Source organism: Ceratina calcarata, unplaced genomic scaffold (assembly GCF_001652005.2).
Source record: "Ceratina calcarata isolate Rehan_Ccalc_2016 unplaced genomic scaffold, ASM165200v1 scaffold250.2, whole genome shotgun sequence".
In the NCBI taxonomy this organism is placed as follows: Eukaryota; Metazoa; Arthropoda; class Insecta; order Hymenoptera; family Apidae; genus Ceratina; species Ceratina calcarata.
This window is the reverse complement of record NW_017147019.1, coordinates 98,537-117,271: the sequence shown is the minus strand read 5'-3', so window position 1 is coordinate 117,271 and position 18,735 is coordinate 98,537. Positions and strand designations below refer to the sequence as shown.

The following is an 18,735-nucleotide window of genomic DNA, read 5'->3' as shown; positions in this document are numbered from 1 at the left end:
TTATTTGAAGCATTTTTCGAAATTTTGAAGAAAAGAAATTTTTCGTCATCGTCAATACTTAATTGGATATTTCCTTCTATACTTTTTAGCACGTAGCTATTTATTATTAGCATCGTTCTTCCGACGTCTGATTTCTTTTTAATTATAGCAAATACGTTTTTCTAAGGTACATAAACTTTTGGGATTGACTGTATAGCCAATACATCCTTAATAGGTTCATGCGATATACCAGATCCGATAACAAATCGAACGTGTGTTATACTGCTCTCACGGTTTTTGTTTAAACAATGATTAATTTTTGCACTTACAAAGGAGAGTTAGGTTGAAAAGGAAATGTTTTAACGGCGATCATCGACGCGGAAACTGGAAGATAAGTGTTTCTACGAAAAAAGAAAATAATCGATCAATTCTTCTGGCCATTCTTCCAGCGTGACTGTCAGCAGCGAGTTGCAAGTCACCGACGATACTAATGAATCTTTGTATTTTCCTACAAACACTTGCCCGGGTGCGAACAAAAGAAAGTCTCGCTCGGAGAAAACGTGAGGAGTATCGATTGCTCAGGAATTGTCCTTCCGATTTCGTGAGCGAAATTCATGAAAGATACAAGCGGAACGATGCAGCGCAAACATTCCTAGCTGCCAATAAAGGGGAGCCAGTAGCGTGAAAAGAAAAAATTCGAACACTTCGCGTCGGGGTCGAGTCACGGTTTCGAACGCAAGGCTTTACGAGCGTAGTATCTGCATAGGTCTATTGTTGCCTCGGACAATAAAGGCGAACCGGATCCAGGATGACCCGTGTTGCTGATACTACTGTCGTGCGTTTAATTTTTATACCTGCAGAGTGTTCGTCAGGCCTAGCCTGGAATAATTGAACACGTTCTCTCATTGTAGAACAAAAACACGAGACGCATTGCGATACTTCCCTCTCGAAAATGGTATTTCCTCATACTCTACAAAACGTAGCATCGTTGTACATAAATCATACAATAAAACGTATAATAAATCCTATAAATAATCACACAATGTTTATGTATATAAACATTTTACTTGATGGATTTTACTGAATTAATGAACGTAATTCTTATTGATATATTCCATTTTACAAAACGTCGTTCTAAATAGTATGCATGCAGACATGATACGATACGAGGATATGATACAATTCGACGATACCTTATCAAACGGAGTTGAGCAATAACGAGAACTAGAAGAGGGCATTCTCGAGTACTTTCCGTCCCTCACTTCAATGGCCCGCCGGCCAGAGTATCCGAAGGCAGTACTAAACCGTTACAGCGAGACGAGTTCGTTTCGTGTTGACACGGGCAAATACTGAACGTTCATGCTGATTATAGTTTCGATAAGGTTCTTCGAACCGGCAACGGGTTCGACGGTAACTCACTCGCGTCGGTCGTGCGTAAGCTTCTAATTTTGATACTTGCTACCCCCGGGCGAGTCCGACCGTTTCCGCATCACGTCCGTGTTTGAGGAACGAGCATGATTCTAATCGTTAACAACTTCCAAATACTGTTTTCGTACTACTTTTCGTTAAGCCTGACTCGACGATTCATATTACTGAAAATTTGTGTTTGCAACCAGTTCATATAAAATAGAAAAAAGTACAGCGTTGGAATAAAATTTCTAACAGGAATTATGACATACTCGTTCGAGGGAGTTCATTGAAAACAGTGATTTCTATTCTTACGACAGATAAGATGCAATCTGGATCGATAGGGATCGGTCAGAAGAGAAATGGGCAAGGTCGTTTTAGGAACGGAAGGAAGAAAAAACGAGCGGGCGTACAAATTGAAATTGAATCGGTTGAACGCGGCGGCGGTGGCGGCGGGGGGGATGCGTGGACGCGAGGGTAGATTTGTAACAGCGTCCAAGGGAAGACCGAAAGGTATTCGGGAACTGATATGCGGCATGCTTGACTCGTAGCAGACAGTGAATGATGAGTGCCGACCGATCCCGGGGTGTTCGTTCACCGCACAGAGAGAACGGGCAACGCGGCTCTCCAATGAAACTCTTGTCCATTCATTACCTGGCTTGCCTATATCGTGACATTTCACGGTGACGTACGCTATTAGGCATTCCAGCCAAATGGATTTTCCTCATTTTTTTTAAACCCCATAGAACACCGATCCCAGCGTAAATATCACTGATTCAATTTCACTCGCTCGATAGCTATTGGTCTTCGCGCCAACATCTTGAGGTCGCAGTAAAAATGAAATACTCAACTGCATATTTCCTGCCACCCAATATTTCAACTTTCACGAAACTAAACCTGGTTGAGTCGGGACCCTAATCTTTACGGGAACAATATATTTTTGAACAGTGCAATTTACATTGTTCATTTTGTTCCAACCACTTATACAGAAGAAACAGATTTTATTGAGGATTTAACAACTGATGGAATTCGACTATGACCGGTATCAAAGACGTCTGGGTAAAGGAAACGAACGACCGATATATCGGAAACGAATGGCAAAGAGGCATTGAATCAATAGTAGATAACCGAGCGAAATACGCGATGCGGCTGGTTGAGTTGTAGCGGACAGTGAGTGATTGGTAGCGGACGATCCTAAAAGTTCGTTTGCCGGACGGGCCGCAAGGTAACCGGGCTAGTGAAATTTCGTTTATTCATTGCGCGCATTTCCACGCCGCGCCGCACGGCATCTATACACAAGCAATTTTACAATTTGACGTATTACACAATACCGCATACCCAATTTTTTTTCTTTATCCAATCGATTTTGAAAATTTTCTCTGCGACTGCAATTTATCGCGAAACGAGAGTTCGTCATGTCGTAACTTGTATTAAAAACGTAATTTAAAAACTGAACTCGTTACACGATCTATCAGATCGATAAAAAATTGTATTCGAAATTTTTTTATACGGGAAGTCCGCCGAATTATTCGTAAGAATAGTGTAAAATGTTTAAGGACGAGAATTACGCGGGACAGGTGTGCTGGCTCACGAGAAGACTTACGGATAGGTCGGAGTCGGGCGCGTAAGCATCAAATTTTCATTGGTAGGAAATTCAGCAGAAATTTAGGAAGAGATTCCGAAGGAATTCAGACTATTATTACGGGCGGAGGAGAGAATGGTTCGTCGTTTCCGAGGCGCACCGTTCGAAAGTGAACTACAGGAGGAGTATTAGGCGATGGTTACCGGTGGAAACGGACGATAAAAGTCGTACGAGCGAATCTAATTTGCTCGGGGATGGAACGAGTGCGCGAAAATTGAGAGTTCCTACCTACCGCGGTACGCGTGTACAAGAGTCCCCCTCTTTCATCCTCTTCATTATATATGCCTCAATTTCGAATCTGCGTGAAACAGTGCGCAAAATTACCGACATGTACAGCAAAACGAACCGTATCGAGAAGCAATAAACCAAATAAAATTCGAGCGCGGCTCTCTGCATTTTCAAACGCGGCGCACGCTAACCGCGCAAATTTTTCTCGAAATATACGAGCTGATTTATATCGGTCCCCTCTTTTGTTTAATACCGGCTGCTCGTTAATTACAGCCACCGCGAATATCTAATTAAATTGAAGAAGCCAATTCCGACGGTTTATTCCACGGTACAAATACATTTCTCGGTACTGTCATACGATACATGCTACGTAACAGATAAATGAAGCTTTCAATTCAATTTCAATACATTCAAGTACAAAACGGTATTACATCTGTAATTAAAGGTGTACGAGAAGAACTTGTATGGTTCCTGTTAACAATTAAAGAACATTTCAGTACCTGTTATTTTATATACTATCCCCATCCGCTTGTGAACGTTTGCTATGTACTTCGCTATGATCGCTGTTGTTTAACGTGTGCTATTTGTCGACAGTACACAAGTAGAGTGTAGAAAGAGGAAGAAAATCCGGGTAAAAATGTCGGTCCGTTTGTGCGGGAATTCAATATTCTCGCGAATGCATGTTCGATTATACGAACGATTTATTCTCTTGCACGGAACACGAGAAGAGTAAACGAAGAGAGACAGCACTAGCGATCGGTGCGAAAGAAAACCAGTCCTCCTAACTGATCTGTCTAGTAAGCTACTGACTCATATTCTTCTGAAACGCGTCCAACGAAAAGTGTAGCTGAAATTTATTTGCCGAATCAAACGCAGCAAATGAAATTTATCGATAATGCATTCCACAGTGTTCCGTAAATTTTTTCACCGAAACAAATGGCCATGTTTCACCTGCACTTTCATTTTCCGAATTTTTCATAAAAGTTAAAAAAAAGAAATTTATTGGACGAGTCAAACACGACGAACGCAGTTCTTTGATAATGAATTTCATACTGCTCTACAGATTTTTATGCGAAACAAATGGTCATGTTTCGCCTGTACTTTTTTATTTTCCATAAAGGTAGTCCATTTGTCATGGTCAAATCCAGCTCTCTGATAAATATCGGAGGACGCTTTTAATTGACAAAAATTTGTCACTTATTTTACATTCACCTGTGTTTTTCAAACAGAGCAAATCGCCACTTTTTTAACACCTGTTAGCGGAAATCGTGACGAATGAAGATGAATTTTTCGAATGATTGAAATTATCTCCTCGAATCTATTGAATTGTATCATTGAAATACTTGTACTGTAATGTGCAGTGAAGTGCACATCATTTCTGACACGGAGTGAGAGCTTCAACGTTTGGAATGTGCAATTACGTGATACATTTAAATTTGTGTTCTACCATGAAATTGAAGCTGGGTAATAAAAGCCACCTTATGGCGTCGTGAGTAAACTCGACTCAATGAATGGTAACAAACTTCTCGAGGAGTTGAAAGCACGGCGACGGAGAACCACATAGAAGTTAATATCTTACGTACTGCTTACGCCACAGTAGTATAAGTCAATGATTTTCACGTTTCATTTGTGACTAATCATTTCATTAGCTAAACGTTACTTTAAGAATTTCTAAGTTTTTACTATTTATCTTACTTTCCTAAATAATTAGGGATGAAAAATTGAATAGTGGAAATTCAACTACCGCATTTAATAATAAATGCACTGTCTAGACGTTAAAGGGTTAAGAAATATTTGATTCTACAAGATAAAAAGCAACGGAAAACAATAAAAATGAATTCGAATCGTAGTTTAACTTCAGGCTTAGAGCCTTGTTAATCTATCCGCGGAATTGCACGATGCACCTGGTTGCGGCTAATAGCGCCGACAATTATACGACGATCCATATTTAACAGGATATATGTACGTATGTACATATACCGTCCACGTAACGATAGGACGAGTGGTATCGGCGAATCACAATTCCCTGACCAAAATCCATGGGCAAAACAACATATCAAACATCCATTCCACGGGTGAAAAATTTTCTAGCTGCTGCAGAGAGCGTGCATTCCGCGCGTGCAGTCCTCGAATGTCCGCGGGTTAGTTTTGCGGCCGACGAGATCCGATTGATTCGTCCGATTAACGTTCTGCATATCGTCGCCACGGTGGCCACCGATGACCATTTGGCGAGACTTCACCGTGGTTTCACCCTCTCCCCCTCGCCCTTCATCGATGACTGCCTGCATACACTGCCGTGCAAAAGTATTACACTTTTCTTTTTCCGATTATCAAACAAATACAGTTACCTACGATTATTTAATAAAATACTACTTGTAACTCTTGTCATTGTTAAATTGATTAAATTATTACGATTCATTCAAATGTGGTCTGTTTTTTATTACTAAGATTTAACTAAATGTTGGACAAATTACAACCAAGGAAGTCGATATACTTTTGATTGGCAATGTACATGTATCTATCTCTATATGACTTTTCTCCATCGGCAAATCGACATACCGTCGGACGTAGCGTCCCTGCGCGGTGTGTAACGAGGTGTCAGGTGGACGTAGGAAAAAACTGTACGCGAATTAACGCGAGTCGCCATGAGAGGAGTGGCGTTTACTATTCTGAGAGAGGAACGAGACCCGTGGCCACGGCAGTAGCACGAGGTTCACAGATCGGGGTGGGTCGGACTGTGTGTGATTGATGAGGCAGTGATAGCGACGGGCCTGCACTCGACACCTCGCTACTGCCACCAAACAATGCATATTCATCTGACGTATAAATAATGCCTGTTTAATACATAAATATACATTAACGCGACTCCCTCGTATCATGGCAACTCTCATCTTCCCATTCGACTACCCTAAACGCTTAACCCTTCCCATAAGCCCTGTCCCTTGCCATTTGTTCTGTGAATTAATTTTTCTACAACTGGAAACAATTTTAGAATGTATACTAACTCAATTAAATGAGTTTCTTATTAATAGTGAAATATGAATTCGTATAAACATTATTATTAATGAATCTATTCTTTCTAACATTTGCGAACCATCAATGAGTTACTTTGCCACAAAATTCGTGTTTCCCAATGTAACTGATACTTCATGATACCATTGCCGGTGGCGATGGAAATTTTGAAAGAATCCGATGACAGGACTCTGTCAGTGATTGATTGCACCCTATCACCGAAACGCGTCCTTCTTTTTTCTAATTGAAAATTAATAGCGCCTTTTGAACTTTGAAAACGACAGGATACACTGGGTGTATCGATTTCCCATAGCGGAGAAGAGGCAGCCTCGCCGTCTCGACGTTTACGGACGACAGAAAGAAAATTTGTCTCATCGTAAATTTAAATGAGCCATACCGCGTAGTTTAAATTCCGATACCCGATCGAACGCATTCAAACTTCTTTTTACCGCCGCTTATCACGCTAGATTAAGTGGCCATTTATCACCAGCTCTGATGAATGACTCTCACACGTGTACATACATAATGTAATACAGTATAAATCCACGGGAATATCGATTAGCTTCCCACGTCTCAGATAATAAAAATATGTTTGTCAAATGTGTTAATATTTTTAAGAGATAGTGAGAATATGTTTTAATCTCGACATCATTTATGCAAATTTTATGCAACAGATTGCAATCTTCCATGCTCCCACTATACGTGTGAATAAATTATGCAATTATTTTTTCATCAATCTAATAAGAAATTTGATATTATTGAAAAAGTTGATAAAGATTTTGCTACAATTCTATTTCCACGTGGTAAATAGTTTAAAGCAAGGTTTCATGCTCGTGAGGCAGAAATTTGGTGGTGGGTAGTCACCCTTGGAGTTACGGGTAACATTTTACGACGGCTCTTTGCATACACTCTTTGTATGCTTAGAGTGGACACTTTACGACTGCTACTTATGGTTCCTTTTAGCATACAGTGGGCGCTTAGCAGCACGTGATTATGGCTGTTACCCTGGTCGGCGTTAAGTAAGTTCGAGACCTCTCCGTGTTACCCGCGTGTAACAAGAAAATTCGATTACCCGCTGATAAATTAAGACCTCTGCCAGAGAAAATACGATCGTTACGCTGGCCAAGGAACGAAAATAAACGTCGGATAACTACGGCCGGGCATAATTGAATAAATACACATAACGCAAACAGGGTAACTCGGAAGTTCCTCAAGAAAAGTCATTATTCCCGTATCCAGGCTGCGGCTCAACTTAGACTTCTACATTTCAATACTCGCGGAACACGTCCAACTATTTCAAATATCCCGAAACAACGTCTTAATAATGAAACTTATTCCGTGAAGCATAACATCGCGAAAACGCTATTCGATAAAGGACTATCAAAAATTTCACAGGGAAGATGAAGATGCGTAACAGTTAAACGGAGAACACCAGGATGGATACGGATTTTCCAGGTTCATATAACCCCGTTGGCTCAATTAAATTCGCGGCCGGTAGAACAATAATTGCCTTGCGTTTCGTTCTTCACCGCCCGGCCCCTCACCCTACCCTCCTCTATAGTTCCCTCCTTCGTTCACTGAATTTTCTGTGAAAACTTCCATGCCACTTCTAATTAGACTTATCCTACTGTTCGTACAAGGAGACGAAACTTTCTATAGATAGCAAATCCTGCTAATGGCGCGATACGTTCAAGCCAAAAATCAAAATTAATTCATTCAACGATTGTTTTCATAGTTTAAAAAGACCTGCAATCTAATAGGATTTGACACATGATAGTACTAGGTGTAGATTTATGAATGATTCATAAAGGAATCGAGATAGTTATAAAGGCCATTCACTGGTTTATGAACTCTCCATTGGATTGTACTATCGAACTATTAACACGAACCCATTAATCAATTCTTTTTCTCTGTACGAAGAACTAGTGAAAGGAATTCGATAACTAAGTTCAAGGATCGTGCTCCGTGCTTTCAAAACTTATTTCACGGCTTTAGGCAGGAGAATATAGATGCAAAAATGTATAAAATTTTGCTCTGTAGCAAGTCCATTCGACAAAGACTCGATCAGCGATATTGAATCCGTGACCTCAGCGTTGGGCACGAAAGGTCAGTTCGTCATAGAAGTACAAAATAGTCATAGGCCAGTTCTCAAAAGCGGAGTGTGCGCTTTTTCTGTTGATCCGCTCGTCCTACCTATGAATTTCGATGCAGAAAAGTGCACTCGACGCTCTCTCAAAAGAGAACCGATGCAGTTGCATTCGTAGGTATATCTAGCCGCGGTCATCATCATGGTCACATACGCTGTTTCCAGAGGGACAAGAGAGTCAACTGGGACACCGAATTTTCATTTGAATTTCTGTCGATAACACATATTCAACAGTGAATTATTTAAAACGAGATTGACACTCTGACGTTTCCTCGAACCGATACATAATCCAATATTAATCACTTTATATAAATGCATAGATTGTCGTTTTTCTTTTTTTTCAGTTTTATTAAATCACTCTACGATTTTAATTGATTATGTTTCATTTCTGTTTCGAAATTCACATTCGACGTGGCGTTCAATTAAATTCGGAAACAATTTTGAAACGGCCTGCCGAAACATATTTCAGTGATATCGAAAAACGGAATCAATTTAAGCCTGTCGTGAGGACGTAGAGGAATGCGATAGGAAAGGATTCCTGTCCCGGGACATGCATATGCATCTGTTCACACGTTTGTGCGTGACATTGCGTTCAAAACTGTCCCGTTAGAACAGCACCCGCGCAATTGAGTTTGCAAATATTGCGGTTGATTTCCAGACAAACAGCGTAACGATCAATCTCGCACTTTGTTTTAGGCCGAATCTAGTTAACCTATTATTTTAGGGAACAATTCCTTTAAAAATCACGGTATATTTGTATAAGCGAAACCTCCCGTTCCGAAGCACAGCCTTTGTTTTAATAAGCTTTTTCATTTCCACGAAATCCACTTCAACTTCGTACGCGTGATCATCAATCTGTTAAATGAAACTGTATCATACGGGAGAGGGAGAAAAAAAAAAAAAACATTGTCCGTTTGCATTTCATTCTATAATTCGAATTTTACTTTACACGCTCGTAGATATAACTTGAATTTATGTAACAAAGCGTAACGGGAAACTTTGCATGAATAATTCGTGGCTTTTATCATAAAATCAGCGTCGAACAAAAACAACTTTCGCTCCAGTTTCCTCGAAACACCCGCTGTATCTCGAGGCACCTACCACGCCGAGTCTCGGCCGGAGATACATATGTCCTTTTTGTTTTCACCTCCATCATAGACCCCCGCGTTTTATACTAAGTTCCCAGCTTTAGAGTCGGAAATTTCTTTCAACGAGTATCCGCGTTGCAAGAAAGCCACGGCTTTTAAGCTTCGCGTTCGCTCCTACGGAATTCTTCGGAATAGCAAGAAATTGCCCAGTTCTCCCGCTTAAATGCGCTCATTACGTTGTATTCTTCGCGAAAAATTACTCGTCCCGGCAAAATGCGAGATATTTAAAATAAAGCGCGTCTAATCAACCCTTCCGTCAAATTCAAACCCTATAATAATCCGTATTACTGCAAATATTACCTATGAGGATTTATTTTAAGACACGAGGGACGCTACACACTTGTCCACCAGCTAGGAACCTACTATTTCAGATAAGAAACGGCGGAGCAAAAAGAAAGGAACAATCAAAGTTTGTGATTTTCCCGCTATTTCCCGCCTTTATATTCAGAGAAGTGGAGGCTTGAAGTTTCTCCATCGTAGAAAGTTCATCCCCTTAAATATTAGTTATTATTACATTGATCAATCATTATGAAACGTTGCATGAAATATTTTTTGCAATTGTACCAGCATTGTATTAACAGTTTCCCTAACGATACACTAACAAACGGTTGATCAATTAGGGTGAGGCTTGGTATGATAATAACAGCCAGTCAAAGAAGAGCGTGGAAACGATCTAACACGTGTAACGCGTCAGCTGTAGACGAAGACAAAGCGTGGCACGAAACTGGCGTGCAGAATTACGAGAAGATCGCGTGCTAAACGATTTCCCTCTTTGAGGTCCTACCGCCCTCTCCCTTACTTTCATCCTGGCACGATTGCGTCATAGAAAATCGAGCCAGGGAAAGCCGCAAATCGCCGCGATGGCGATTGATAATGAGCATTACATTGCGGGCGCGTTGCCAAAAATCGTGGAGGGAATCCCGGAAAAATTAATTTCGTCAGATGTTCGTGCAAGGTTATCGAGGAAAAGTTGGACGCGAACCTTCAAACGTGATTTAATCCCGGCGCGTTGAACGATTCGCGAGTAGCGAAAGTCGGCGGAAAAAGTTTGGTAGAACGTTACGGCGACGAGACGCGAGGCGACAGTGAAATATTTTTGCCTCTCCATCAGGCCGGGAACAAGAATCGCGTGGCATTCAGAAGTGCACGCGTTTCATTCATCACAACCTTAATGACCGGCTCCATCCTAGCTAAATTAACGTCTCAGCGGACTCTATCGAGACGTGCAAAAGGGTCTCGTTTGATTCCTCGGGTTATTATCATAAAACTCAACTTGAAATGAATTATTTATATCCCCGTTCGCATTGTAAAATATGGAACGGTATTAATCATCGCAGAAGTGATTGCTTAATTTACGTATAATGAAACACATTGTACTCGCTTACTGATTTTGTAACAAACGCGTCGTTCTTTCCCTGTTTAATCTCGTTGCCTCTGTATATGTATGTGTATTGTATATTCACTGTTTTATAAAAGAGATCAAAACAATGTGCTCCGCGAAGTGAGCATAAATCAATTTTATGCCTTTCAAACTCGACGCATGACACGTGAAATTCTTTAAAAATAATGGGACGATACCGTATCGCTCACTATCAACGACAGCCGGCCTTTTGTTGCTTTACAAACGGTAATAAAAGGTGACTTCTCCATCGCTTTTTATAAAACGCAGTCAGATTTCCTACAGCATACATCCTTTATACTCGAAATTAAGCTATTTAATGCAATGCAATAGTATTATAAAATAAAAATGGTAACAAGGTCGTTCGCTGCGAGTAACAAAAAAGCTAATAACCCAGAAAGGAATCAAACCCTGATACTTAATCGAGCTATTCGGAGCAACTATACTTTCCGGGGCTTTCATTAAAGTTACGGCTATCGATGCACGCGAATCAGTTGGAATAAATGGTAATTGAAAAAGCATGATTAAAGCGGCAGTTCTAATGGAGCGGAAAGTAGGAAATAAGGGACAAGGCGAAATTTCGCTGTCGTTGATAGCCTAAAAGGCGACGGCGTCTTCCGGTATCCCTTTCCCACCCTTACCCGTGATGCATCGCATTCTACAAATGCACCAAGCCGAAAAAGGAAATAAACAAAGCAGCTTAACTGAAATCAGGAATGTGAAGTAGATGGTAGTTTAAAACGATTCCGGCTTTCTCCTTTTTCCCCCCTTCTTTCCCCTGTCCAATAGTCGCGTTCCCCACGTTCCTTGGCCCGCTTTTTGAACTATACGTATGTACGTTTCCATGTTTCCCGCTGATCCCTGTGCTAGTTTCGCGAGCCTCTACGCGCGAAACTCCCACGAACCCGGTGTATTGGATATTTGCATAGCTCCTTCGTGGTCAGAAAACTATGTGCCACCGAGACGTGAGCCGCATACAAATAGAACTTTGAATCTTTTACTCCCTTTCAGATGTATTTCCTAGAACGCGTAAGTGGAAAATTGTTTGAGGAAAAATTCAGCAACCCCGATCGGCGGTACTGCAAATTTAATGCCAAGTTAAACCGATACAAACATTGGACGTACACATTTTTACGAAGTTATGAATTCCCAAGATATTTCGTAAAAAACTAAAGTCGTTTCTCATCATTGGTAAACGATAGATCCGATCTATGGATGATCGATAAAATTGTTTCAATTTCTGTAGCAACCGGTGCAGCTTCAGTATAAAGATTCGATATCATTTTAATAGATTCAATTGTTTTATGTCGAAGAATATGCGAATTCGAAATATGAAATAAAATGAAGAAAAACAGCGGCTGCAGAGGTGAAATAAAAATTGTACAAGCTAAGATATAAAGTCAGTTCGCAGGAAGTAACCATTAACGAGGGGCAATAATTAAACTAAGAGTCATAAACGATGAATGACTACAGACTTTACGAGCCGACAAGACACGCCAGTGCTACTACATTACGCTTTTCCGTCTCATTTTGCTTCACGTACTCGCGGAACTTTAAACACTGTGGCGCGGATAGTAGGTAGCCACACCTATATAGCAACGCAATTAAAAAGAAGAAAACAAAAAAGCTTTTAGTGCGCAGTAAAAACCATAAAAGGAAAGGATTACACAGTGTAATTTCGGTGGAGGAAAGAAACGGGTTTCGCCGGTACGCGCGGCAACAAAGTACTGTCGCAAAAGGAAGCGTAAAAGCGCTTGTCCAGATTTAGAACCTCAATTAAGGCTATGGAGAAGCAGAATCAATGCAGAAACACCGAGTAATCCATCCACTTCCATGGACAGCGACAGTGACTTTTGTTCAAATAGCATGAGCGAGTAAATAAACGGGGATGAGGGGGGAATGAGAAAAACGAAGGGAAAACAAACCGGACGCTGCACACCTGCCCATCAACTACGAACCGACTGTTTCAAGTAGGGAAAGGGGGAGAGAAAAAAAAGAAGCAGACAATCGGAGTTTGTGATCTTTCCGCGTGTCTCTGCTTTGAATCCTTTCTATCCAGAGAAGTGGAAGCGTTACACGATTAAAGTTTCTCCATCGTGAAAAGTTAATCGCGCAGAAAATGATTCCGGAAAATTCTTACTTTTTTACGGTCCAGCTTACATAGTTTCAAACAGCAGTCATGGTATTAGAAATACGTACTATTTGAATAAGCTCCGTAGAAAATTATCCCCAATGCTTTACACACGTTTAAGAAATGTTTCACTATTTGAATAAGTAAATCTGCATATTCTTGAACCTTAGACACACGAATTTGAATTGCATTTATTGCATCAATTCTAAAACGCAAATCCTGAATACAATTTCATATATAAAAAAGATATTACGTTATTTACGGGCATAAGAGAATTGATTTCTCAATTAATAATTTTTATATATCACCGTGTAAAACATCACGCAGAGTACATAAAAATGAAACACTTACCTTAAACCTTCCTCGAGCTCGAGAATCCTCGAACCTCCTCTACCCGTCCAGTGGTGTCATTCTTATTCCTTCATTGGTTCCACCTTGAACACCCTTAAGCACTGAACGCCGTCCACGTTGTATCACACAAGACTCACGTGTTTAGTTAACTACGCTCCTCTATCATGTCCAGGAGTCCGTGCTTTAAAACCGACACCGACGAGAAAATCAAAATTAACTACGACTCTAACGAACAGAAAAACGATTACACACGAAAAACGACGTACACGTGATTAGAATCACTACGCTTTCAATCACTCGCGACCGAGGGTTGAAACACGATTTTTAATCAATACCGGAATCGATTCGACGGTAATTTGTCATTGCGCGATAAAAGAACTGCGTTTGAAGACGAGTGACCGACTGATATCGAAGGACGCCCGACACGCAATGAAGAACAACCGCTACGACTTTATACGCCGATGAAGGTCGATCACGTGGTCTTAGGACTCGCCGGTACCTCGCGACGACGCGTACACCGTAACACCGTCTCGACGACCCGTTGAGAACTGCGTTCACCACTGCTCCCCACCCGACGTTTTAGGGGCAGGACGCTCGGCGTCGCTCGGTCGACGCGACGCGCGGCATCGCTCCGCCTACACGTGCGACTACTATACTTGCACCCCTCGGCGGCCTACGAACCCTCGCGGTTTCTCTTATCCTTCGCGGCCGTTTTCGGACGACGCCACCACCTGCGCGTTTCTTCTCCTGTTCTCTCTGATCGTGCCACTTCACGCCGCCGTACCTCTTCGCGAGTACCGGAGAACACTTCCCGACGAACGAGTAATACAGACGACGCCCGTTGACCATTTTTTCCTAATGGATTCTGTTAACAAATGTTTAAAAAATACAGCAATATTTAATATAATAAATTCATACAAATGTATTACTGATGCAACGTTCATTATTTTGCATGCATTCATTTTTGCTCTTATTATTATTGCATGTAGATGTATCGTGTGTATGAATAATAAAAGTTAAATTGATTCGTTAATTGCAATGTAACGTGAGGACACATTTCTGAACGAGCATACTATTTTTGGCAACTGTGCGGATTCCGACACGTCCATTACACTTGTAAATTACTGTTGACTATACGTTTTCCGAGTACGCGAAACTCTTGCAAAAGGACATAACTATATGTATACAATATCGTTATCTGCGTTATTATTCCAACAATGCTTAGAATAAATCAGATTCGTAATATTATTACATACACATATGTATTTATATTCCCTTCATATATGCAAATGCACATTTTTGTATGCAGAAGAAAAATCTCAATCTCACTGTGTTTAACGAATGCGAGTCAATGATCAGATTATGGGATGCACTGAGAACCGAGTCAAACAGAGATTGTTCTCTGTTCCGATTGTTATCAGTATCACTGACTACGTTTATCGAGATAGAAATGTTAATTGATTGAATGCGGATTCCAGCACCTATAATTTACTAATTACTATTAACAAATACAAATACAGCAGAAGAATATCTCAAAGTAGTTTCAACACTTTGTACTTTTGTGCGAGAATGGCCGAATCCTCTTAGTTAAAAAATCAGGTATACTTTGTTTATGATTTTCCGGTGATGGGAATATGGACCCCTTTGTCCGGATTTGCTGCGCACATTTATATTGCACATTTTTTCTACCTTTACTTTGATTCAGGCTGTTAGTAAAATTGTTTTATTGCTGTTGGGCTGGTTACCGTAATGTTAAACAATGGCTAATATGTGCTATGCAGGGGGTTTGATTTTTCCAGAGGATATATTTTTATTGTTCTGTGTGTAAATGCGAAGTGCAGATGGTTTTGGTCCTTTTGTCTAGTGTTCCTTCGTGTTTCGGTTCCCATGAACGTTTTCAAATTTACTACCGCGGGTAACATTCATCTAACGCATGTGTGATTGTAATTGAATGGCTACACAGTAAAACGCAGGATCTTATTGAAAGTTGATAAGATGCGCCTGTTTTGTAACTGTAATCGATGGAATGGCAATCAACCGGTCCACTTCGTTAATGAAACTGATATAACGTTCGAAATGAGATGCAAATGGCCCGGGGTGTGGTTGAAATGCAGATACGAGCAGGGAACTTTTTATTTACAACCCGTATAACGAGACCGACCAGCATAATGTGCTTTTTCAAATGGATCGCTCGTATTTCTCTTGGTTGTCCGATGTATTCCCCTTGTCACTTTCTCCTACCGACGATCCACCTCCCCATTTATCAATGTGATACTTTAAACACTTAAAACAGCTGACGCATAGATTTCAAACCTTGCAAGCCTCCTTTCCTCAATTTTTCTATAGAATTTCTTGCATTCTTTAATTCTCCTGTTCATGTATTGCCTGTCCTATAAAACTGGTTTTCAGCTCAATAATTTGTTTAATTTCGAACAGATGAATGAACTCAATTATACTTGTAAAAAACTGAATCGACTAAAACAATGAATTTCGGAAATATCAAGGTGATTGAAAAATCGATAACTGCCAAGCTTGCAGGGAATTAGATTTAGAGTGTTGTATCTACATTTTAGGGAAGGTATTACGGCACGGTCGTTTTCACGCGTCGAGGAGAGAATTGAATGGCGGACAATATTTGAGTTGTCGGCGACCATCCGACCTTAACGCGGGGGAAACGAGGCTGATGGTGTGTGGGTTAAGTAAGTGGTTAGGAAGACAGCGTTGCTCGAGTAATGGAATAAAAACACTCGACCCCGATGCCACCATCATTGATCTGGGATGCATTATCTTTTACCTTCTCGTCCGGCGAGCAGCGGCGTCAAAAATTTCAAAGAAAGACTCTTGACACTTTGCGGAAACAATAAACGTCCATCACGCGAAACTCTATTAGCGTCTAGCGTTATTAAAAACCTTATCAATGAACTTACTTATTGTCCATTAAAAAATCTGAAATAATCCAAATTAATAACCATCAGAGATAATTTCATATCGAAAAATTCTACTAAATCTTATAGTCATAATTACGTAAGAGATCATACAATAAAACACTAAATTATAAATTTTTTCAATAAAAAAATAGAAGCGATGATCATATAATAATCTCAATGAGAAATGAGTATGCTTTGAAATGGACAATTCTTCAGGTATAATACAAATGAATACGTATCTCAACTAAACGAAATCTAATAAAACCAAAGCGAATCACTGAAACGAGAAGAATCTTGTGTACACGGTGTAAAGTAGAATGTTCGGTTTCATTAATGTACACAATACCAAACGCGTAGATGGGTGACGCGAAGCGAAATAGTAGGTACTTGTTTCGCAGCCCTTTCAATCTCGCTTTCGATACCGTATACGCCGGACTGTAATTAGTCTGTAGGACTGAATCCAGGTTTCAATGGACCTTCAATGAGAGCTACTAATGACGGCCGGATGACGCATCCGGAATGTCTGTTTAAATGATAGTATGCTAATCCAATGGCAAGCATTTCGTTCGTGCATCGCATCGTGAACATCTCATCTGATCTCGCGTTTACACCATGTTTCCTTTCGTCCCGTCTAACGATGCATTACCGTTCGTATCGCACAGTAACGACCCGAACGCTTTTAAGATTATTCACCAATGAATAAAAGACATTTTCGTTGCTAGAAATAAGAATTATGTATATCAGTATCAATTGCGAGAGAGTTCGATCATTCCTGTTAGATTTTCGATAACCTAACGATGTTTGATCTAATATCGGAATAGATTTACGTGGGAGGAGTCGGAATTCCCATGCGATCTTCGGGCTGCGAAAGATACGGGAACGTAAACAGTGACTTAAATCACCGTACACGCCTCGGGGAAAGATCGAAACACGTTGTACGTCGGAGGATACCTCGGCGAACGTGGCGGAATGATGAGGTGTCGCGCTAGAATAGAGAAGGAGGACTTTCCGGTCCGCTATTCCATCCGATTCCGTAATCCATTCCGGATACCAACGGCATCCTGTTCGTAGCTTCCCCCTTTTTTCGTCCGCCTTCGATCGCTCTGGGACAGGATACAAGACATCAGTCTTTTCTGTCTTCGGTTCGTTCGTTGCAGATTCCACGGACGGAATTCCTTCCTCGATTCGTCCTCTCGCGTTCAATACAAGCGTCGTTCTCGGGTTCGCCGCGTCCCGTTTTTCTCTACCCGGTTTGCTTTCCTTCGGAATCCCCAACATTCAAATATTAGTTCCCTGGGCGTAAAAGAAAAAAGAGGAACGAATAAATCCAGCAAAACGAAACGAATAGGTGATCGGTAGAACGAAAATATGAAGCGAACAAATGCAACGGAGGGGAGACTAAAATTAGAATGGGTATTGGGTAGGGGGAAAGTAGTGGAAAATCGGAAGGGTGGTTAAACCCGGTGCGAAACCGAGAGAGACCGGGGACAGCTACTTGCGAGAGGGTTGGGTGTACACTGGCTCGCATTCCAAGCAGACCTGGTGAACCGGGTTCATTATTTTCTCGTTATAAGTTTCTACAACTCGAGCTTGTTGTCGTAACGCTGTTAACGCGGACGCGTCGCGAATTGTTAAAGCGGGGGCGAACGATCGGCGTATATATTCGGCGGCTTCCTTAAGCCCCGCGTCACGCGCTGCGCCGCCGCCCTACCTCATCCTTTTCATCTCACTGGTCGACCGCCACTCACATCCACCCCCTAACCCTATCCCTTTTCTCCTCGGCCCCCTTTATCATATTCTTTTTTCGCTTATTAATAAACGAGCCGGTGTCACTTGCCTCTCCGTCAACCTCCCTCCTTCCCTCTCGGCTTTCTTTTCTTCCGGGACGAAGAAAAGGGCGGAGGGATGGCGCCAGGAAAAGCTAGCAACGACACGGCGAAAGGCCAATACTCGTCTCATTGTTCCTTTACGATACCCAGCGGAATTATTGAACAACCCTGCGACTTGATGTACTGCCTCCAACTTCCTCTCGAATGCGACAAAACGTTCCCGTTGAAAGTGGAACACAGCCACGGGTATCGCGTCGTTTGTAAAGGATCGTGCCTGACGATGTCGCTTTAATGGTGACTTTAATTGTACCCTTTGATTCCTTGCCCCGTCGATTTCACGCGATTTCCGTACTGCTTGTCAGCGAACGTGCTAAACTACATGAAAATTTGTATAAAACCTGCTGGTAACGAAGGAACGTCACTTGTTCAGTCGTTTTGTAAAATAAATTGGTACTAATGTAGAGCTGACACTCCCAAAAATAAATATCACTTGCCATTTGTAGTTGGAAAATTTCCAAATCGTACGCAAATTTATG

The 18,735-nt window shown here is 41.2% G+C and overlaps 1 protein-coding gene across 1 annotated transcript in view; it reads right to left on the bottom strand.

Moving 5' to 3' along the window:
• The window catches only part of LOC108623027 (lachesin), a 137,127-nt gene extending 123,137 nt beyond the window's left edge, over positions 1-13,990 (bottom strand). The window contains exon 1 of the mRNA XM_018021271.2: positions 13,444-13,990. The gene's annotated coding sequence lies outside the window, so the exon portion shown is untranslated. The remainder of the gene's footprint in view (positions 1-13,443) is intronic.
• Positions 13,991-18,735: the final 4,745 nt, after the last annotated feature.